This window comes from Oncorhynchus keta, unplaced genomic scaffold (genome assembly GCF_023373465.1).
Source record: "Oncorhynchus keta strain PuntledgeMale-10-30-2019 unplaced genomic scaffold, Oket_V2 Un_contig_28732_pilon_pilon, whole genome shotgun sequence".
Classification (NCBI taxonomy): domain Eukaryota; kingdom Metazoa; phylum Chordata; class Actinopteri; order Salmoniformes; family Salmonidae; genus Oncorhynchus; species Oncorhynchus keta.
In genome coordinates, this window is record NW_026286192.1 from 1 (window position 1) to 23,219 (window position 23,219).

At 53.3% G+C, this 23,219-nt stretch overlaps 1 long non-coding RNA gene and 1 pseudogene across 16 annotated transcripts; both read left to right on the plus strand.

Moving 5' to 3' along the window:
• Positions 1 to 134: 134 nt before the first annotated feature.
• LOC127923191 (myosin-11-like) lies at positions 135 to 18,010 on the plus strand (annotated as a pseudogene).
• A 1,801-nt stretch (positions 18,011 to 19,811) lies between these two features.
• Positions 19,812 to 21,226, plus strand: LOC127923194 (uncharacterized). 16 transcript variants are annotated; one of them, XR_008113642.1, is made up of 5 exons: positions 19,812 to 19,909; positions 19,955 to 20,293; positions 20,339 to 20,551; positions 20,640 to 20,723; positions 21,141 to 21,226. It is a non-coding gene; the product is annotated as an uncharacterized LOC127923194 (long non-coding RNA). The 16 variants fall into 16 exon arrangements; XR_008113646.1 differs by having other exon boundaries at positions 20,339 to 20,506; XR_008113649.1 differs by lacking the exon at positions 20,640 to 20,723 and having other exon boundaries at positions 20,339 to 20,422; positions 20,465 to 20,606; positions 21,148 to 21,201.
• Positions 21,227 to 23,219: the final 1,993 nt, after the last annotated feature.

The following is a 23,219-nucleotide window of genomic DNA, read 5'->3' on the forward strand; positions in this document are numbered from 1 at the left end:
TCCTCAACATGCAGGTCAGTAGAGACAGGCCTCAGCCTCAACATGCAGGTCAGTAAGAGAGAGAGAGAGAGGTCAGTAGTGTTACAGAAAGAGAATATAAGAGTTTGACCTTTGACCCCCCTCTCTCTCGTCAGCTGTCTGACTGTAAGAAGCATCTGGATGAGCAGCAGGGAACAGTGGAATCCTGGAGGAGGGAAGAAACGCCTGCCAGAGACCTGGAGGCTGCCAGCTCACGGTACGACAGTGCACATGCATGATAAATATACTGAATATAACAGTGATATATATTTAGAATAAAACATATGTAGGATCTTAATTTGATCCTCAATTTGTTGCTGAGAATTTTCCTGCAGCGGCAGGAATGAGCAGATGATCTTCGTGATTTAAATAAATTCACTGGAAAACCTGCACCAACACGGTTACATTAACAGCATTGCACTTTTTGTGGGGGACTAGAGGGGGGATTAGAGGGGGACGAGGGGAGAGGGGACGAGAGGGGACTAGAGGGGGACGGGGAGGGGACTAGAGCTCGTAGCCCAACATTATGGACTGTAAACGTTGAAATCCTGTTGCTGCAGGATTATTTTGCTGCGACATTACTGGTCAAATGAAGATCCTGCCTCTGTATAGACATACTGTATATATAATATATATAACTAACCATAGGTATACATGTTACTCCTCCATGGTGTGTTTGTAGGTATGAGGGAGAAGGTGTGTGCCTATGATAAACTGGAGAAGAACAGGATCAGACTACAGCAGGAACTGGAGGACATTCTGATGGACCTGGACAACCAGAGAACCTTGGTCTCTAACCTGGAAAAGAAACAGAGGAAGTTTGACCAGGTTAGTAGTCCATTCAACTCAATTCAACTTCATTAAACTCAAATCGATTCAACTCAGTTCAATTCAATCCAATTCAATTCAACTCATTTCAATTCATTTCAACTCAATTCAACTCATTTCAATTCATTTCAACTCAATTCAACTTCATTAAACTCAAATCGATTCAACTCAGTTCAATTCAATTCAATTCAATTCAACTCATTTCAACTCTTTTCAACTTAATTTATCCCCTCAGGGGCAATTAAGAAAGGGAAGTCAGTAACAACAAGTATCATAATCAACACAACACCCTCCACACAACAGATATCATTTCTTAGCCTGGTTCCGTATCTGTTTGTGCTGTCTTGCCAACCTTTAACAGCTATTATCTTTGCCTCCACCTGTGAAAATCTGTTATTTTCTCATCTCCCCTCCCTCCCTCCCTCCCTCCCTCCCTCCCCCTCTCCTCTCCTCTCCTCTCCTCCTCTCCCTCCTCTCCTCTCCTCTCTTCTCTTCTCTTCTCTTCTCTTCTCTTCTCTTCTCTTCTCTTCTCCTCCCTCCCTCCTTCCTCCTCTCCCTCTCCCTCCCCTCCCTCCCTCTCCTCCCTCCCTCCCTCCCTCCTCTCTCCCCCCTCCCTCCCTCCCTCCCTCCCCTCCCTACCTCTCTCTTCTCCTCCTCTCCCTCCCTCCTCCTCCCACCCTCCTCTCCCTCCCCTCTCCTCCCTCCCTCCCTCCCTCCCTCCCCCTCCCACCTCTCCTCCCCTCTCCCTCCCTCCCTCCCTCTCCTCCTCCCTCCCTCTTCTCTTCTCTTCTCCCTCTCCTTCTCCTCCTCTCCTCTCCTCTCCTCCCTCTCTCCTCCCTCTCTCTCTCCCTCCCACCTCTCCTCCCTCCCTCCTCCTCTCCTCTCCTCTCCTCCTCTTCTCTTCCCTCCCTCCCTCCCTCCCTCCCACCTCCCTCCTACCTCCCTCCCTCCTCTCCTCCCTCTCCTCCCTCCTCCTCCCTCCCTCCCTCCCTCCCTCCTCTCCCCTCCCTCCCTCCTCTCCCCTCCTCCTCCCTCCCTCCCTCCCACCCCTCTCCTCCCTCCCTCCTATCCTCTCCCTCCCCCCTCCCTCCCCTCCCTCCCTCCCTCCCTCCCTCCCTCCCACCTCTCCTCCCCTCTCCCTCCTCTCCTCCCTCCCTCCCTCCCTCCCTCCCCCTCCCTCCCCTCCCTCCCACCTCTCCTCCCCTCCCTCCTATCCTCTCCTCCCTCCCTCCCTCCCTCCCTCCCTCCCTCCCTCCCTCCTACCTCTCTCCCCTCATCCTCTCCTCCCTCCCTCCCTCCTCCCTCCCTCCCTCCCTCCTCCTCTCCCTCCTCTCCTCCCTCCCTCCCTCCCTCCCTCCCTCCCCTCCTCCCTCCCTCCCCCTCTCCCTCCCTCCCTCCTCTCCTCCCTCCCTCCCTCCACCCCTCCTCCCCTCCTCCCTCCCTCCCCTCCTCTCCTCCCTCCCTCCCCTCTCCTCTCCTCTCCTCTCCTCCCTCCTCCTCCCTCCCTCCCACCTCCCTCCACCCCTCTCCTCCCTCCCCCTCCCTCTCCTCCCTCCCTCCCCTCCCTCCCTCCTCCCTCCCCCTCCCTCCTCCCTCCCTCCCTCCCACCCCTCCCTCCCTCTCCCTCCCTCTCCTCCCTCCCTCCCTCCCTCCCTCCCTCCCTCCTCTCCTCTCCCTCCTCTCATCCTCCCTCCCTCCTCCCTCTCTCTCCTCCCTCCTCTCCTCTCCTCCCTCCCTCCCTCCCTCCTCTCCTCCTCCCTCCACTCCCTCCTCCCCTCCCTCCCCTCCCTCCCTCCCACCTCTCCTCCCTCTCCCTCCCTCCTCCCTCCTCTCTCCCTCCCTCCTCCCTCCTCCCTCCTCTCCTCCCTCCCTCCTCCCTCCTCCCTCCCTCCTCCCTCCCCTCCTCTCCTCCCTCCCCTCCTCTCCTCCCTCCCTCCCCCTCCCTCCCTCCCTCCCTCCTCCCCTCTCCTCCTCTCCTCCCTCCCTCCCACCCCTCCTCCCCCTCCCCTCTCCTCCTCTCCCTCCCTCCCTCCCCTCCTACCTCTCCTCCCTCCCCACCCCTCCTCTCCCACCTCTCCTCCCCTCCCTCCCTCCCTCCTCTCCTCCCTCCCCTCCCTCCTCTCCACCCCTCCTCTCCTCCACCTCCTCCTCCCTCTCCTCCCTCCTCCCTCCTCTCCTCCCTCCCTCCTCCCTCCTCCCTCCCTCCCCTCCCTCCCCTCCCTCCCTCCCTCCACCCTCCTCTCCCCTCCCTCCCTCCCTCCCTCCCTCCCTCCCTCCACCTCCTCCCTCCCCCCTCCCTCCCTCCCTCCACCCCTCCTCCCTCCTCTCCTCCCTCCCTCCCTCTCCTCCCCTCTCTCCCTCCCTCCTCCTCCTCCTCCTCCCTCCCTCCCCCCCCTCCTCTCCTCCCTCCTCTCCTCCCTCCCTCCCTCCTCTCCTCCCTCTCCCTCCCTCCCCTCCTCCCCTCCCTCCTCTCCTCTCCTCCCCTCCTCTCCCCTCCTCCCTCCTCCTCCCTCCTCCCTCCCTCCTCTCCTCCCTCCTCTCCTCCCTCCCCTCCCTCCCTCCTCCCTCTCCTCTCCTCCCTCCCTCCCTCCTCCCTCCTCCCCTCTCCCTCCTCTCCTCTCCTCCCCTCTCCCTCCTCTCCCCTCCCTCTCCCTCCCTCCCCTCCCCCTCCTCTCCTCCTCCCCTCCCCTCTCCCTCCCTCCCCTCCTCCCTCCCTCCTCTCCTCCCTCCCTCCCTCCCTCCCCTCCCCCCTCCCTCCTCTCCTCCCACCCTCCTCTCCTCCCTCCCCTCCTCCTCCCTCCTCTCCCTCCCTCCCTCCCCTCCTCTCACCCTCCTCTCCTCCCTCCCTCTCCTCCCTCCCTCCTCTCCTCCTCCCTCCCTCCCCTCTCCTCCCTCCCTCCTCTCCTCCTCCCCCTCTCCTCCCTCCTCTCCTCCCTCCCTCCCTCCCTCCCCTCCCTCCTCCCTCCCCTCCCTCCCCTCCCTCCTCTCCTCCCTCCCTCCTCTCCTCCTCCCTCCCTCCCTCCCTCCCCTCTCCTCCTCTCCTCCCTCCTCCTCCCTCCCTCCCTCCCCTCTCCCTCCTCTCCTCCCTCCCTCCCTCCCTCCCTCCCTCCCCTCCCTCCCCTCTCCTCCCTCCTCCCTCCCTCCCTCCCTCCCTCCTCTCCTCCCTCCCTCCCTCCCTCCCCTCCACCCTCCCTCCTCTCCTCCCTCCTCCCCTCCCTCTCCCTCCCTCCTCCCCTCCCTCCCTCCCTCCCCTCCTCCCTCCTCCTCTCCTCTCTCTCCTCTCCTCTCCTCTCTCCCCCCTCCCTCCCTCCCTCCCTCCCTCCCTCCCTCCTCCCTCCCTCCCCTCCCTCTCTCTCCTCCCCCCTCCCTCCCTCCTCCTCCCTCCTCCTCCCTCCCTCCTCCCTCCCCTCCCTCCACCCCTCCCCTCCCCTCTCCCTCCCTCCCCTCCCTCCCTCCCCCCCTCCCTCCCTCCCTCCCTCCCCTCCCTCCCCTCCTCCCCTCCCACCCTCTCCTCCCTCCCTCCCTCCCCTCCTCCCCCTCTCCCTCCTCCCTCCCTCCCCCTCTCCTCCCTCCCTCCCTCCTCTCCTCTCCTCTCCCTCCCACCTCTCCTCCCCTCCCTCCCTCCTCTCCTCCCTCCTCTCCTCCCTCCTCTCCCCTCCTCCCTCCTCTCCTCCCTCCCTCCCTCCCTCCTCTCCCCTCCCTCCTCCCCTCCCTCCACCCCTCCCTCCCCTCCTCCCTCCCTCCCCTCCCTCCCTCCCCTCCTCCTCCTCTCCCTCCACCCCTCCCTCCCTCCCTCTCCTCCTCCCCTCCCCCACCCCTCCTCCCTCCCTCCCTCCTCCCTCCCTCCCACCCCTCCCCTCCCTCCTCCCTCCCTCCTCCCTCCTCCCTCCCTCCTCACCCTCTCCTCCTCCCTCCCTCCCCTCCTCTCCTCCCTCCCTCCTCCTCCCTCCACCCCTCCCTCCCCTCTCCCTCCTCTCTCCTCCCTCCCTCCTCTCCTCCCTCCCTCCCTCCCCTCCTCCCTCCTCTCCTCCCTCCCTCCCCCTCCTCCCTCCACCCCTCCCTCCCCTCTCCCTCCCTCCTCCCTCCCTCCCTCCCTCCTCTCCTCCTCCCCTCCCTCCTCCCTCCCTCCCTCCCTCCCTCCCTCCCTCCTCTCCTCTCCTCCCTCCCTCCCTCCCTCCCTCCTCCCTCCCTCCCTCCCACCCCTCCTCTCCTCCCTCCCTCCCTCCACCCCTCCTCTCCCTCCCTCCCTCCACCCCTCCTCCCCCTCCCTCCCTCCCTCCCTCCCTCCCTCCTCTCCTCCTCTCCTCCTCCCCTCCCTCCCTCCTCTCCCTCCTCCTCCTCCCTCCCTCCCTCCCTCCCTCCCTCCCTCCCCTCCTCTCCTCCCTCCCTCCCTCCCCTCCTCCCCTCCTCCCTCCCCTCTCCCCCTCCTCCTCCCTCCCTCCCTCCTCCCTCCCTCCCCCCTCCTCCCTCCTCTCCTCCCTCCCTCCTCCCTCTCCTCCCTCCCTCCCACCCCTCCCTCCCCCTCCCTCCCTCCTCCCTCCCTCCCTCCCTCCCTCCTCCTCCCTCCCTCCTCCTCCTCCCCTCCCTCCCTCCCTCCTCTCCCCTCCCTCCTCCCTCCCTCCCTCCTCTCCTCCTCCTCCTCCTCCCTCCCTCCCTCCCTCCCTCCCTCCCTCCCTCCCTCCCCTCCCTCCCTCCCTCTCCCTCCCTCCCTCCTCCCTCCCTCCCTCCCCCCCTCCCTCCCTCCCTCTCCCTCCCTCCTCCCTCCCTCCCCTCCTCCCCTCTCTCCTCCCCCCCCTCCCTCCCTCCCCCCTCCCTCCCTCCTCTCCTCTCCTCCCTCCCTCCTCTCCTCCCTCCCCTCCCTCCCTCCCTCCCTCCTCCCTCCCTCCCTCCCTCCCTCCCTCCCCTCCCCCTCTCCCTCCTCCCCTCCCTCCCTCCTCCTCCTCCTCCTCCCTCCCTCCCACCCCTCCTCCCTCTCCCCTCCTCCTCCCCCTCTCCTCTCCTCCCTCCCTCTCCCCTCCCTCCCCCCTCCTCCCCTCTCTCAGATGCTAGCAGAGGAGCGTTCCATCTCCGGTAAGTATGCTGAGGAGCGTGACCGAGCGGAGGCGGAGGCCAGAGAGAAGGAGACGCGGGCGCTGGCTCTGGGGAGGGCCTTGGAGGAGATGCAGGGCTCCCTGGAGGAGCAGGAGAGAAGCAACAAGGCCCTCAGGGCAGAGATGGAGGACCTGGTCAGCTCCAAGGACGATGTCGGGAAGAACGTGAGTGTGTTTGTATCTCTCTCCCTCTCTCCCTCTCTTTCTCTCTCTTTCCTCTCTTCTCTCTCTTCTCTCTCTCTCTCTCTCTCTTTCACTCTCTCCCTCTTTTCTTTCTCTCTCTCCTTTCACTATCTCCTTTCTCTCCCTCTCTTTCTTCACTCTCCCTTTCACACTCCCTCTCTCTTTTCTCTCTCTCTTTCACTATCTCCCTTTTCTCTCCCTCTCTTTCACTATCTCCCTTCTCTCCCTCTCACTCTCTCTCTTTCTCTCTCTCTTTCACTCTCTCTTTCACTATCTCCCTTTCACTCTCTCCCTTTCTCTCCCTCTCTTTCACTATCTCCCTTTCTCTCCCTCTCTTTCTCTCCCTCTCTTTCTCTCCCTCTCTTTCACTCTCTCCCTTTCTCTCCCTCTCTTTCTCTCCCTCTCTTTCTCTCTCTTTCTCTCCCTCTCTTTCACTCTCTCCCTTTCTCTCCCTCTCTTTCACTATCTCCCTTTCTCTCCCTCTCTTTCTCTCCCTCTCTTTCACTCTCTCTCTTTCTCTCCTCTCTCTCTTTCACTCTCTCCCTTTCTCTCCTCTCTTTCTATCTCCCTTTCTCTCCCTCTCTTTCTCTCCCTCACTTTCTCTCCTCTCTTTCTCTCCCTCTCTTTCTCTCTCTCTCTCTTTCTCTCCCTCTCTTTCTCTTCCTTTCTCTCCTCTCTTTCTCTCCTCTTCCTCTCTTTCTCTCTCCCTCTCTCTTCTCTCTCTCTCTTTCTCTCTCCTTTCTCTTTCTCTCCCTTTCTCTCTCTTTCACTCTCCCTCCTCTCTCTCTCTTTCTCTTTCTCCCTCTTTCTCCCTTTTCACTATCTCCCTTTCTCTCCTCTCTTTCTCTATCTCCTTTCTCTCCCTCTCTTTCTCTCCCCTCTTCTTTCTCTCCCTCTCTTTCTTTCTATCTCTTTCTCTCCCTCTTTCTTTCTCTCCCTCTTTTCTCTCCCTCTCTTTTCTCCCTCTCTTTCTCTCTCCCTTTCTCTCCCTCTCTTTTCTCTCTCCTTTCTCTCCCTCTTTTCTCTCTCTTCTCTCCTCTTTCTCTCCCTTTTTTCTCTCCCTCTTTCTCTCTCCTCTCTCTCTCCCCTCTTTTTTCTCTCCCTTTCACTCTCTCCCTTTCTCTCCCTCTTTCTCTCCCTCTCTTTCTCTCTCTCTCTCTCCTCTTTCTCTCCCTCTCTTTCTCTCCCTCTCTTTCACTCTCTCCCTTTCTCTCCCTCTCTTTCACTCTCTCTCTTTCTCTCCCTCTTTTCTCTCTCTCTCTTTCTCTCCCTCTCTTTCTCTCCCTCTTTTTCTCTCTCTCTCTTTCTCTCCCTCTCTTTCTCTCCCTCTCTTTCACTCTCTCCCTTTCTCTCCCTCTCTTTCACTCCCTCTCTTTCTCTCCCTCTCTTTCTCTCCCTCTCTTTCTCTCCCTCTCTTTCTCTCCCTCTCCTTTCTCTCCTCTCTTTCACCTCTCTTTCTCTTCTCTCCTTTCTCTCCCTCTCTTTCACTATCTCCTTCTCTCTCTCTTTTCTCTCTCTCTCTCTCTTTCTCTTTTCTCTCCCTCTCTTTCTCTCCCTCTCTTTCTCCATCGAGCTCTCTCTTTCTTTGTCTCTCTCTCTCGTGCCCCTGTTGTCAGGTTCATTGTGACTGATTGTGTTGTGGGTTGGTCAGGTCCATGAGTTGGAGAAGACCAAGCGAGGTCTGGAGGCGGTGCTGGATGAGATGCGGACCCAGATAGAGGAGCTGGAGGACGAGCTACAGGTCGCGGAGGATGCTAAGCTACGTCTGGAGGTCAACACGCAGGCCATGAAGACACAGCATGACAGAGACCTGCAGGGACGAGACGAACAGGGGGAGGAGAGGAGGAAACAACTACTGAAACAGGTAGGAGACAGGGAGGGGAGGAGGAGACAGGGGGAGGGGAGGAGGAGACAGGGGAGGGGAGGAGGAGACAGGGGAGGGGAGGGGGCGACAGGGGGGGGGAGGAGGAGACAGGGGAGGGGAGGAGAGAGAAACAGGTAGGGAGGGGAGGAGGAGACAGGGGAGGGGAGGGGAGGAGGGAGGAGGAGGAGACAACAGGAAACAGGGAGACAGGGAGGGGAGGAGGAGACAGGGGGAGGGGAGGAGGAGACAGGGGAGGGGAGGAGGAGACAGGGGAGGGGAGGAGGAGACAGGGGGAGGGGAGGAGGAGACAGGGGAGGGGAGGAGGAGACAGGGGAGGGGAGGAGGAGACAGGGGAGGAGAGGAGGAGACAACTACTGAAACAGGTAGGAGACAGGGAGGGGAGGAGGAGACAGGGGGAGGGGAGGAGGAGACAGGGGAGGGAGGAGGAGACAGGGGAGAAACAGGTAGGAGACAGGGGAGGGGAGGAGGAGACAGGGGAGGGGAGGAGGAGACAGGGGGGGAGGGGAGGAGAGGAGGGAGGGGGGAGGAGAGGAGGAGAAACAGGAGACGGGGAGGGGAGGAGGAGACAGGGGAGGGGAGGAGGAGACAGGGGAGGGGAGGAGGAGGGGGGGAGGGGAGGAGGAGACAGGGGGAGGGAGGAGGAGACAACTACTGAAACAGGTAGGAGACAGGGGGAGGGGAGGGGACAGGGGAGGGAGGAGGAGACAGGGGAGGGGAGGAGGAGACAGGGGAGGGGAGGAGGAGACAACTACTGAAACAGGTAGGAGACGGGGAGGGGAGGAGGAGATGGGGGGAGGGAGGAGGAGACAGGGGAGGGGAGGAGGAGACAACACTGAAACAGGTAGGAGACGGGGAGGGGAGGAGGAGACAGGGGAGGGAGGAGGAGACAGGGGAAGGAGACAGGGAAGGAGGAGATGGGAGGACAGGGGGAGGGGAGAGGAGGAGACAGGGGAGGGAGGAGGAGACAACTACTGAAACAGGTAGGAGACGGGGAGGGGAGGAGGAGACAGGGGAGGGGAGGAGGAGACAGGGGAGGACAGGAGGAGGAGACAGGGGGGGAGGAGGAGACAGGGAGGAAGGAAACAGGTAGGAGGGGAGGAGGAGGGAGAGGAGGAGACAGGGAGGAGGAGAGGAGGGAGGAGGAGACAGGGGAGGGGAGGAGGAGACAATTACTGAAACAGGTAGGAGACAGGGGAGGGGAGGAGGAGACAGGGGGAGGAAACAGGTAGGACCAGGTGAAGGAGAGGAGGACAGGGATCTCCCTCAGGGGAGTGAGGAGGAGAGGAGGGGGTCTAATCTCCCTCATTCTCTCCTGGGGCGTGAGAGGAGGAGGGAGGAGCAGCATGGGGGGAGGAGGAGACAGCCCTCTAACCTCTCTGCCTCTTCCTCCCTCCTCCTCCCTCCCCCCTCCCTCTCTCCCCTCCCCCCCCCCTCTCTCCCCTCCTCTCCCTCCCTCCCTCCCTCCTCCCTTCTCCCCTCCCTCCCTCTCCCTCCCTCTCCTCCTCCAGGTGCGTGAGCTGGAGGGTGAGCTGGAGGAGGAGAGGAGGCAGCGTGCGGGGGCGACAGCAGGGAGGAAGAAGCTGGAAGGAGAGGTGAATGATCTGGAGGACCAGGTGGAAGCCACCAGTAGGGGGCGTGACGAGGCCGTCAAACAGCTGCGCAAGATACAGGTCAGTCACACACCACAGAGGAACAACACTGAGATCCTGGATGTAGGGGGAAGTTGTCTGTAGACTCTGATCCTGGCTGTAGGGGGAAGTTGTCTGTAGACTCTGATCCTGGATGTAGGGGGAAGTTGTCTGTGGACTCTGATCCTGGATGTAGGGAAGTTGTCTGTGGACTCTTATCCTGGATGTAGGGGGAAGTTGTCTGTAGACTCTGATCCTGGATGTAGGGGAAGTTGTCTGTAGACTCTATCCTGGATGGGGGAAGTTGTCTGTAGACTCTGATCCTGGATGTAGGGGGAAGTTGTCTGTAGACTCTGATCCTGGATGTAGGGGAAGTTGTCTGTAGACTCTGATCCTGGATGTAGGGGGAAGTTGTCTGGGAATCCTGGCTGTAGGGGAAGTTGAGACTCTGATCCTGGATGTAGGGGAAGTTGTCTGTAGACTCTGATCCTGGATGTAGGGGAAGTTGTCTGTAGACTCTGATCCTGGCTGTAGGGGAAGTTGTCTGTAGACTCTGATCCTGGCTGTAGGGGAAGTTGTCTGTAGACTCTGATCCTGGCTGTAGGGGGAAGTTGTCTGTAGACTCTGAACCTGGCTGTAGGAGGAAGTTGTCTCCTCCCTCTCCTCCAGGTGTAGACTCTGATCCTGGATGGGGGAGTTGTCTGTAGACTCTGATCCTGGCTGTAGAGGAGGTCAGCGATCCTGGCTGGGGGGAAGTTGTCTGTAGACTCTGATCCTGGGAGGGGGAAGTTGTCTGGAATCCTGGGAGAGGTGAATGTCTGGACTCTGATCCAGGTAGGGGAAGTTGTCTGTAGACTCTGATCCTGGCTGTAGGGGGAAGTTGTCTGCAAGACTCTGATCCACACCACAGGGGAACAGACTCTGATCCTGGATGTAGGGGGAAGTTGTCTGTAGACTCTGATCCTGGCTGTAGGGGGAAGTTGTCTGTAGACTCTGATCCTGGCTGTAGGGGGAAGTTGTCTGTAGACTCTGATCCTGGCTGTAGGGGGAAGTTGTCTGTAGACTCTGATCCTGGCTGTAGGGGGAAGTTGTCTGTAGACTCTGATCCTGGCTGTAGGGGGAAGTTGTCTGTGGACTCTGATCCTGGATGTAGGGGGAAGTTGTCTGTAGACTCTGATCCTGGATGTAGGGGGAAGTTGTCTGTAGACTCTGATCCTGGATGTAGGGGGAAGTTGTCTGTAGACTCTGATCCTGGATGTAGGGGGAAGTTGTCTGTAGACTCTGATCCTGGATGTAGGGGGAAGTTGTCTGTAGACTCTGATCCTGGATGTAGGGGGAAGTTGTCTGTAGACTCTGATCCTGGATGTAGGGGGAAGTTGTCTGTAGACTCTGATCCTGGCTGTAGGGGGAAGTTGTCTGTAGACTCTGATCCTGGCTGTAGGGGGAAGTTGTCTGTAGACTCTGATCCTGGCTGTAGGGGGAAGTTGTCTGTAGACTCTGATCCTGGCTGTAGGGGGAAGTTGTCTGTAGACTCTGATCCTGGTCTGTCTGAGGGGGAAGTTGTCTGTAGACTCTGATCCTGGCTGTAGGGGGAAGTTGTCTGTAGACTCTGATCCTGGCTGTAGGGGAAGTTGTCTGTAGACTCTGATCCTGGCTGTAGGGGGAAGTTGTCTGTGGACTCTGATCCTGGCTGTAGGGGGAAGTTGTCTGTAGACTCTGATCCTGGCTGTAGGGGGAAGTTGTCTGTAGACTCTGATCCTGGCTGTAGGGGGAAGTTGTCTGTAGACTCTGATCCTGGCTGTAGGGGGAAGTTGTCTGTAGACTCTGATCCTGGCTGTAGGGGGAAGTTGTCTGTAGACTCTGATCCTGGCTGTAGGGGGAAGTTGTCTGTAGACTCTGATCCTGGCTGTAGGGGGAAGTTGTCTGTAGACTCTGATCCTGGCTGTAGGGGAAGTTGTCTGTGTAGGGGGAAGTTGTCTGATCCTGGCTGTAGGGGGAAGTTGTCTGTGGACTCTGATCCTGGATGTAGGGGGAAGTTGTCTGTAGACTCTGATCCTGGATGAGGGGGAAGTTGTCTGTAGACTCTGATCCTGGCTGTAGGGGGAAGTTGTCTGTAGACTCTGATCCTGGATGTAGGGGGAAGTTGTCTGTAGACTCTGATCCTGGATGTAGGAGGAAGTTGTCTGTAGACTCTGATCCTGGCTGTAGGGGGAAGTTGTCTGTGGACTCTGATCCTGGCTGTAGGGGGAAGTTGTCTGTAGACTCTGATCCTGGCTGTAGGGGGAAGTTGTCTCTAGACTCTGTTCCTGGCTGTAGGGGGGAGTTGTCTGTAGACTCTGATCCTGGATGTAGGGGGAAGTTGTCTGTAGACTCTGATCCTGGCTGTAGGGGGAAGTTGTCTGTGGACTCTGATCCTGGATGTAGGGGGAAGTTGTCTGTAGACTCTGATCCTGGGTCCGTTTAGCATTTCTCCACTAATGACTTCCATTTCCTCCTTCTCCGGCTCCTATTCCTTCTCCTCTCCTTCCCTTCTCCTCCTCCCCGCTCCTCCTCCTCCCCACTCCTCCTCTCCTCTCCTCCTCCCTCCTACTCAGGCCCAGATGAAGGAGCTCCAGAGGGAGGTGGAGGATTCCCGTGCAGCCCAGAAGGAGGTACTGTCCTCAGCCAGGAGTCAGAGAGGAGAGCCAAGACCCTGGAGGCCAGCTTCATGCAGCTACAGGAGGTACAGTCTTCTCTGTCTCCCCCTCCCCCTCTCTCCCTCTCTCTCCCTGTCTCTCTCTTTGTCCTCCCCCTCTGTCTCTGCCCCTCCCCTCCTAATTCTCTCTCTCTCTCCCCTTCTTCGCCCTTCTCTCTTCCCTCCCTTTCCCCTCCTCTGTCCTCTGTCTCTTTGTCCTCCCATGTTAACATGGGAGAATATTGCCTTGTGATACACACATCACTAGAACCTTCACTCTGCCTCTCTCCTGTTCTTGTCTCCTAACATGCCCCCTCTCTCTCCCCCCCTCCATCTCTTCACTATTTGTCCCCTGTAGGACTTGGCTGCGGCAGAGAGGGCTCGTAAACAGGCCGAGACAGAGAGAGATGAGATGTCTGAGGATCTGGCCAGCAACTCTGGAAAGTGAGTGTGTAGGCTACTTTTAAAAGGTCCCTAGACTGTGTCCCAAATGCCAACCTATAGGCCATTTGTCCGTGGTCTAAAGTAGTGCACTATAAAGGGAATAGGATGTAATATGGGACACAGGCCTCATCTCTTTTCCTTCATCTGTATTGATGTAGAACATCTGGACATGTGACAACATCCTCAGTACTGTAACACCTAACCCTTACCCCCTTAACCCTTAACCCTTAACCCCTTAACCTAAACCTAACCTAACCCTTACCCTTTAACCCTTAACCCAAACCTAACCTAACCCTTACCCTTAACCTTAACCAAACCTAACCCTTACCCTTAACCCAAACCTAACCTTAACCCTTAACTCAAACTTAACCTACCCTAAAACGAACCTAACCTAACCCTAACCCCTTAACCCTAAAACTAACCCTTAACCCTAACCTTAACCTAACCAAACCTCACTTAACCCTAAAACGAACCTAACCTTTAACCCTTACCCTAACCCTTAACCTAAACTAACTTTAACCCTTACCCCTTAACCCTTAACCCTAAAACCTAACCTTTAACCCTTACCCCTTAACCCCCCTAAAAACCTAAACCTAACCCTTAACCCTTAACCCAAACCTAACCCTTAACCCTGAACCCAAACCTAACCTTAACCCTTAACCCAAACCAAACCCCTAACCCTTAACCTAACCCTACCCTAAAACTAACCTAACCCTTAACCCAAACCTAACCCTGAACCCTTAACCCTTAAACCCTAACCTAACCCTTAACCCAAACCTAACCATACCCTAAACTAACCTAAACCTAACCCTAACCCTAACCCTTAACCCAAACCTAACCCTTAACCCTTAACCCAAACCTAACCTACCCTAAAACTAACCTTAACCCTTAACCCAAACCTAACCTTTAACTAACCTTAACCCAAACCTAACCATACCCTAAAACTAACCTAAACCTTAACCCTAACCCTTAACCATAACCCTAAAAACCTAACCCTAACCCTTAACCCAAACCTAACCTACCCTAAAACTAACCTTAACCCTTAACCCAAACCTCCTACCCTAAAACTAACCTAACCCTTAACCCAAACCTAACCATACCCTAAACTAACCTTAACCCTTAACCCAAAACCTAACCTATACCCTAAAAACCTAACCTAACCCTTAACCCAAACCTAACCATACCCTAAAACTAACCTAACCCTGAACCCAAACCTAACCATACCCTAAAACTAACCTTAACCCTTAACCTAAACCTAACCATACCCTAAAACTAACCCTAACCCTTAACCTAAACTTAACCCATAACCCTAACCTAACCTTTAAACCTAACCCTTAACCCAAACCTAACCATACCCTAAAAACCTAAAACCCTAACCCAAACCTAACCCTAACCCTAAACCCTAACCTAACCCTTAACCCAAACCTAACCATACCCTAAAACTAAACCTTAACCCTAACCCTTAACCCAAACCTAACCTAACCCTTAACCCAAACCTAACCATACCCTAAAACTAACCTTAACCCTTAACCCAAACCTAACCCTACCCTAAAACTAACCTAAACCTTAACCCAAACCTAACCCTACCCTAAAACTAACCTTAACCCTTATGCCGAAACCTAACCTTAACCCAAACTAAACCCTTAAACCTAGCCCTTATCCCAAACTTAACCCTACCCTAAAACTAACCTTAACCCTTAACCCAAACTTAACCCTTAAACCTAAACCTAAACCCAAACTTAACCCTTAAACCTAACCATACCCTAAAACTAACCTTAACCCTTAACCCAAACTTAACCCTTAAACCTAAACTTAACCCTTGACCCAAGCTTAACCCTTAAACCTAACCCTTAACCCAACTTAACCCTTAAACCTAACCCTTAATCCAAACTTAACTCTTAAACATTAACCTAACCCTTAACCCAAACTTAACCCTTAATCCAAACTTAACCCTTAAACCTTTAACCCAAACTTAACCCTTAAACCTAAACCTAACCCTTAACCCAAACTTAACCCTTAAACCTAACCCTTAACCCAAACTTAACCATACCCTAAAACTAACCTTAACCCTAATGCCTAACCTAACCCTTAACCCAAACTTAACCCTTAAACCTAACCCTTAACCCAAACTTAACCCTTACCCTAAAAACTAACCTTAACCCTAATGCCTAAACTTAACCCTTAACCCAAACTTAACCCTTAAACTTTAAAACTTAACCTTTAAATTTAGTTTCTCCCATTCAATTCTAACCCAAACTTAACCCTTAACGCTAAAACTCCTTAAAACTCCCAAACCCAAACTTAACCATACCTAAACTAAATTAACCTCTCACTCCTTAACCCAAACTTAACCCTAACTAAGATCAGCCACCAGAGGAAATGCTGGAGGAGGAGCTAAACATGGAGAACCTCCACGACCCAAGCATTAACCCCAGGTAAAGAGGAGGGGAGTAAACATAAAAACCTTGCTTTAGGTAGGGTTTACACTTAATGCACTAGGTAGTGTGAAGGGGAAACAGACCAAAACTTAACCCTTTGTTACTCCAAACCTCTCTCCCTTTACTGTCTCCCTACCTCTTCCCCTAATGTCGATCTTAACTGTGTTCCAAACTTAGCGTTTTAACTGTAACTCCTTAAGTCCTTAAACTTTAACAAAAACCGACTGTCTTACTTTTGTAACCCTTAAACCTAAACGTTCCCTAATCTTAAACTTTAACCCAAATTTATACCCTTAAACCTTTAACTTTAATCTTAACCAAAACTTCCTTAAACCTAACCTCTTTCCCTTTACTGTCTCCAAACTGTCTTAATGTTCCCTTTAAACTCTTCCCTTTACTGTCTCCAACCTCTTCCCTTTAACTGTGGTTCCCTTAAACTTAAGCCATGGATAACCTGATAAACTTTCCTTTAACCCTTTACTGTTAACCCAAACTTAACCCTTAAACCACTTCCCTGTCTCCCAAACTTAACAGTTGCATAGATACATGGCGCTTGTAACGCCAGGGTAGTGGGTTCGATTCCGGGACCACCCATACGTAGAATGTATGCACACATGACTGTAAGTCGCTTATAAAAGCGTCTTAACCCTAAATGGCATTATTCTTAACACTTAAACCTAAGCCTTACCTTTAACTCATTAGTTTCTCCCATTCAATTCAGTGCAGACTATTGACATTTATACTGTAAGTCTCTGCTCATCTGCTCCTCCTCTCTTCTTCTCCTCCTCCTCCTATCCTCCATCCTCCTCCTCTCCTCTTCATCTCTCCTCCTCTTCTCAGGTCTATGATGTCCGATGAGAAGCTTCGTCTGAGGCTAAGATCAGCCAGCTAGAGGAAGAGCTGAGGAGGAGCAGGCCAACATGGAGAACCTCCACGACCGCCTCCGGAAGACACAGCAACAGGTAGGAGAGGAGGGAGTATACACTAGGTAGTGTGTAGGTGGGACTGTGTGCTTTAGGTAGGGTCTTACGGGGAGGGGAGTATGCACTAGGTAGTGTGAAGGAGGAGGAGCAGACCAAGAGACGAGTGACTTCCCTACCTCTTCCCTTTACTGTCTCCCTACCTCTTCCCTTTACTGTCTCCATACCTCTTCCCTTTACTGTCTCCCTACCTTTCTTCCCTTTACTGTCTCCATACCTCTTCCCTTTACTGTCTCCCTACATCTTCCCTTTACTGTCTCCATACTCTCTTCCCTTTACTCTCCTTTACTGTCTCCATACCTCTTCCCTTTACTGTCTCCCTACCTCTTCCCTTTACTGTCTCCCTACCTCTTCCCTTTACTGTCTCCCTACCTCTTCCCTTTACTGTCTTCCCTTTACTGTCTCCCTACCTCTTCCCTGTACTGTCTCCATACCTCTTCCTTTACTGTCTCCATACCTCTTCCCTTTACTGTCTCCCGACCTCTTCCCTTTACTGTCTCCCTTTACTGTCTCCATACCTCTTCCCTTTACTGTCTCCCTTTACTGTCTCCCTACATCTTCCCTTTACTGTCTTCCCTTTACTGTCTCCATACTTCCCTTTACTGTCTCCCTTTACTGTCTCCATACCTCTTCCCTTTACTGTCTCCCTTTACTGTCTCTATACCTCTTCCCTTTACTGTCTCCCTTTACTGTCTCCATACCTCTTCCCTTTACTGTCTTCCTTTACTGTCTCCCTACCTCTTCCCTTTACTGTCTCCCTACCTCTTCCCTTTACTGTCTCCCTACCTCTTCCCTTTACTGTCTCCCTACCTCTTCCCTTTACTGTCTCCCTTTACTGTCTCCATACCTCTTCCCTTTACTGTCTCCCTTTACTGTCTCCCTACCTCTTCCCTTTACTGTCTCCCTACCTCTTCCCTTTACTGTCAGACCAGAAGGAATCTCCTGTCTCTTCCCCCTGGTCTTAACCTCTTCCTCCCATGACCCCCTCTCTAAAGTGATGATGTGTGCGTCTCTATCCCTTCCCCTAGGTGGATCAGTTGAGCAGTGAGCTGCAGGCTGAGCGTAGTTCCTCCCAGAGCAGTGAGGGCGCCAGACAGCAGCTCGAGAGGCAGAACAAGGATCTGAAGGTCAAGCTACAGGAGATGGAGGGTCAGGGAAGGTCAAAGTTCAAATCCTCCATCGCCGCCCTGAGGCTGAAACTACACCAGCTGGAGGAGCAGCTGGAGCTGGAGAACAGGTAAGGACAGGAGAGGGGGAGGAGAGGAAGGAGAGGGCTGGAGAACAGGTAAGGACAGGAGAGGGGGAGGAGGAGAGGAGGAGACAGGAACAGCTCTGGCTGGAGAACAGGTGGGGTCAGGAGAGGATGATGGGAAATGTAGTTCTTACTCACATGGTCATGATGAACTACATAAAGAACTTGATCTCAATGCAACAGGCAAGGTAGGTAAATATACACTCTCTGGACAGTTTATTAGGTACACCAAAAACGTATCCTTCCTACAGAAGGCCGCGTGGCCGTGGCTTGCTATATAAAAGAGGCAGACAGGCATCAAGGCATTCAGTTACTGTTCGATTGAACTTTAGAATGGGTAAAACCAGTGACCTAAGCGACTTCGAGCGAGGTGGAGGGGTCGAAGGAGAACGGCAACAATCGTGCAATCCAACAGACGGGACACAAACAGGCAAATAACGGCGCTGTACAACAGTGGTGTGCAGAACGGCATCTCGCGAATGCACATCTCATCGATCTCTGTCACGGATGGGCTGTTGCAGCAGACGACCGCACCGGGTTCCCCTCCCATCTGCTACAAACAGGAAGAAGCGGCTCCTGTGGACACGTGATCCACTACAATAGAGAAGTGGGAAAACATCGCCTGGAAAATGACAGCGAGTTCAGTTTACTTGAGTGGCCAGATCAGTCCCCAGGTCAGTCCCCAGACCGGTCCCCAGATGAATCCCCAGACCAGTCCCCAGACCAGTCCCCAGACCAGTCCCCAGATCAGTCCCCAGACCAGTCCCCAGATCAGTCCCCAGACCAGTCCCCAGACCAGTCCCCAGATGAAGTCCCCAGACCAGTCCCAGGTCAGGTCAGTCCCCAGGTCAGTCCCCAGATCAGTCCCCAGACCAGTCCCCAGATCAGTCCCCAGACCAGTCCCCAGTCAGTCCCCAGACCAGTCCCCAGACCAGTCCCCAGATGAATCCCCAGACCAGTCCCCAGATCAGTCCCCAGATCAGTCCCCAGGTCAGTCCCCAGGTCAGTCCCCAGACCAGTCCCCAGATCAGTCCCCAGACCAGTCCCCAGGTCAGTCCCCAGACCTCAGTCCCCAACCAGAATAGTATTTGCAGTCCCCAGACCAGTCCCCAGATGGAACCAGACTGTTCCCAGTATGATATCCCTTTGTACCAGTGTTGTCCCAATCTGCAGAAAAGTTTTCGACAACTTGTAGAATGCCCCGACCAAGAATTCAAGTGTTCTGGACCAAAGGAAGGTCAGATCAGTCCCCTGTACTAGATCAGTGTACCTAATAAACTGTCCGGGTACTAGTCCCTAATAAACTGGACCTGGTACCCAGATGGGTGTACCTAATAAAGTCCAGGGTACTAGATGGGTGTACCTAATAAACTGGACCTGGTACTAGATGGTGTACCTAATAAACTGACCAGGTACTAGATGGTGTACCTAATAAACTGGACCTGGTACTAGATGGATGTACCTAATAAACTGGACCAGGTACTAGATGGATGTACCTAATAAACCAGCCAGGTACTAGATGGGTGTACCTAATAAACTGTCCAGGTACTAGATGGGTGTAAACCTAATAAACTGGACCTGGTACTAGATGGATGTACCTAATAAACTGGACCAGGTACTAGATGGGTGTACCTAATAAACTGGACCTGGTACTAGATTGTACCTAATAAACTGGACCAGGTAGAGGACATAAACTGGACCTGGTACTAGATGGGTGTACCTAATAAACTGACCTGGTACTAGATGGCTGTACCTAATAAACTGGGCCAGGTACTAGATGGTGTAGGTTCTAATAAACTGGACCTGGTACTAGATGGTGTACCAATAAAGACCTGGTACTAGATGGGTGTACCTAATAAACTGGACCTGGTACTAGATGGGTGTACCTAATAAACTGGGCCAGGTACTAGATGGTGTATCTAATAAACTGGACCAGGTACTAGATGGTGTACCTAATAAACTGGACCTGGTACTGATGGGTGTACCTAATAAACTGGACCAGGTACTAGATGGGTGTACCTAATAAACTGTTAGGTACTAGTTTGGGTGTACCTAATAAACACCTGTACTAGATAGTGTACCTAATGTGTGTGTCCAGGTACTAGATGGGTGTACCTAATAAATAAGGTACTAGATGGGTGTATCCAATAAACTGGACCTGGTACTAGATGGGTGTACCTAATAAACTGGGCCAGGTACTAATGGTGTGTCCTGATGGAATGCTGTAAGGTTCTATAGATGTGTGTGTCCAGAGAGAGACAGCTGTATCAGGTACAGTTGGATGCATTGGTACCTTTCTGACAAGGTTCTAGATTGGTGGTAGAGGACAGCTCAAGGTACTGGGTTGTGTGTGTCCTAAAGAAAGGTTAGTTTTTGTTGTGTGTAAAATATATATCAGCTGTAAGGTTCTAGTTTGTTGTGTGTGTCCAGAGAGAGACAGCTGTAAGGTTCTAGTTTGTTGTGTGTGTCCAGAGAGAGACAGCTGTAAGGTTCTAGTTTGTTGTTGTGTGTGTCCAGAGAGAGACAGCTGTTAGGTTCTAGTTTGTTGTGTGTGTCCAGAGAGAGACAGCTGTAAGGTTCTAGTTTGTTGTGTGTGTCCAGAGAGAGACAGCTGTAAGGTTCTAGTTTGTTGTGTGTGTCCAGAGAGAGACAGCTGTAAGGTTCTAGTTTGTTGTTGTGTGTGTCCAGAGAGAGACAGCTGTAAGGTTCTAGTTTGTTGTGTGTGTCCAGAGAGAGACAGCTGTAAGGTTCTAGTTTGTTGTGTGTGTCCAGAGAGAGACAGCTGTAAGGTTCTAGTTTGTTGTGTGTGTCCAGAGAGAGACAGCTGTAAGGTTCTAGTTTGTTGTGTGTGTCCAGAGAGAGACAGCTGTAAGGTTCTAGTTTGTTGTTGTGTGTGTCCAGAGAGAGACAGCTGTTAGGTTCTAGTTTGTTGTGTGTGTCCAGAGAGAGACAGCTGTAAGGTTCTAGTTTGTTGTGTGTGTCCAGAGAGAGACAGCTGTTAGGTTCTAGTTTGTTGTGTGTGTCCAGAGAGAGACAGCTGTAAGGTTCTAGTTTGTTGTGTGTGTCCAGAGAGAGACAGCTGTAAGGTTCTAGTTTGTTGTTGTGTGTGTCCAGAGAGAGACAGCTGTAAGGTTCTAGTTTGTTGTTGTGTGTGTCCAGAGAGAGACAGCTGTAAGGTTCTAGTTTGTTGTTGTGTGTCCAGAGAGAGACAGCTGTAAGGTTCTAGTTTGTTGTGTGTGTCCAGAGAGAGACAGCTGTAAGGTTCTAGTTTGTTGTGTGTGTCCAGAGAGAGACAGCTGTTAGGTTCTAGTTTGTTGTTGTGTGTAGGTTGGGGTATGTCTCTATCAGTTTTGCACATCGAGAGTCCAGAGAGAGACAGCTGTAAGGTTCTAGTTTGTTGTGTGTGTCCAGAGAGACAGCTGTGAACAGGTTCTAGTTTGTTGTGTGTGTCCAGAGAGAGACAGCTGTAAGGTTCTGTTTTTGTTGAACCATTGTGTGTCCAGAGAGAGACAGCTGTAAGGTTCTAGTTTTTGTTGTGTGTGTCCAGAGAGAGACAGCTGTCAAGGTTCTAGTTTGTTGTGTGTGTCCAGAGAGAGACAGCTGTAAGGTTCTGTTTGACAGTGGGGTGGTGTAAGGTTCTAGTTTGTTGTGTGTGTCCAGAGAGAGACAGCTGTAAGGTTCTAGTTTGTTGTTGTGTGTCCAGAGAGAGACAGCTGTTAGGTTCTAGTTTGTTGTGTGTGTCCAGAGAGAGACAGCTGTAAGGTTCTAGTTTGTTGTTGTGTGTGTCCAGAGAGAGACAGCTGTAAGGTTCTAGCTGTGTTGTTAGTTGTGTTCCATGTCCAGAGAGAGACAGTGCTCCTTGGGCTGTAAGGTTGTGTCCAAGTCACAACAGTGTGTGCCTGTGTGTGTCCAGATGTCTGACAGCTTTTAACGGACCTCTGAGACTATGTGCATTTGTGTGTGATTGTGTGTGTATTTATCATATGTGTCATTTGTGTCCAGAGAGAGACAGACCAACGTTCTAGTTTGCTGCACTGTGTAAAGGGTCCAAGCAACGCTTTTCAGTTTTTGATTTGAAAGAGAAGAAACTGAAGGATCTGTTCCACCATCCAGATGGAGCCTGAAGACAGGAAACAGTTGCAGAGCAAATACAAGCAAGGCTGTACAGGTTCACACACATTTAAATTTTTAAAACATATTTTTGAGTTTGCTTTTTGGCTTCCTTCCTCGTGTTGTGTGTTTGTGTGTGTGTGTGTGTGTGTGTGTGTGTGTGTGTGTGTGTGTGTGTGTGTGTGTGTGTGTGTGTGTGTGTGTGTGTGTGTGTGTGTGTGTGACTAGGCGGAGAAGGCTAACGCGTGTGAAGCAGCTGAAGCGCCAGCTGGAGGAGGCGGAGGAGGAGTCTTGTTGTGGGACGCAGGAAGTTCCAGAGAGAACTGGACGAAGCCTCCGAGGCCAACGACGCCCTCAGCAGGGAGGTGTCGGCCCTAAAGAGCAAACTCAGGTACACACAGGTTATTCCGCCTGGCTAAATACAACACTATGCAGACATCACACTGAAGTCCACCTCAAGATGATGTTTTTTACACCAGGTAGGTGCTGTGAAGTTGTTTTACAGGGTTACGGCCATAGTAGAAATGCAGCTCTTTCAATTTGAAGTGATCGTGTTAGCGGTGTTGTTAGCTAGCTCCTCTGAACAACAGTGTCCTGATGAGAGAGCACATGTTCTATGCCAGGTGAATTCTCGCCTCATTAGCTCGTTGTTTGGATGTATACAAATAAATGTCACTAGAAAACAGCTTGAAACAAATGCAGCTACTGTTGCTGTTAATCTGGCTGCACAGTTGGACGTGACTGTAACATGCTGACGAGACCGGGCGCGCACGTGCGCTAAGGTGCATGTTTTTGTTTTGTCTATCCACACCAGACGTGGCCAGGACACGCAGGTTGAAATATCAAAAACACACTCTGAACCAACTACATTCATTTGGAGACAGGTCGAGACGCATGAAACATTCATTGGCAATTTAGCTAGCTAGCTTGTTGTTGCTAATTTGTCCTGGGATATAGACATTGAGTTGTTATTTTACCTGAAATGTACAAGGTCCTCTACTCTGACTATTAATCCACAGATAAAAGGGTGTGAGTTTGTGTCTAGCCAGAATCTCTCCTCCTTCCGTCTTCTTCTTCTTCTGACTTTATATGGTGGTTGGCAACCAACTTTAAGGTGCATTACCACCACCAACTGACTGGAGTGAAACTCAGGTTCATCTTTCAATCACCAGATGGTATATGCTGCTAAAAAACCAATGAGGAGATGGGAGAGGCGGGACTTGTGAGCGCAGCGTCAAAAATAGAACAAGTTCTATTAGTGCCTGGCTACGCAGACGCTAGTTGATGCTACGCAGACGCTAGTTGACGCTACGCAGACGCTTAGTTGACGCTACGCAGACGCTAGTTGACGTGTGCAGGTGCTGTTGACGCTACACGGACGCTGTTGGCACTACGCAGACGCTAGTTGACGCTACGCAGACGCCAGTTGACGCTTATGTGACGCTGCGCAGACGAGTTGACGGAGCAGACGCTAGTTGACGCAAACGCAGACGCTAGTTGACACCAAGCAGACGAGAACTGACGCTATGCAGATGCTAGTTGATGCTACGCAGACGCCAACTGACGCTACGCAGACGGGAGTTGACGCTGGCTGAGCTAGCAGACGCAGGTGACGCTACGCAGACGCTATTCCGCTACGCAGATGCTAGTTGACGCTACGCAGACGCTAGTTGACGTCCAAGCAGTTTG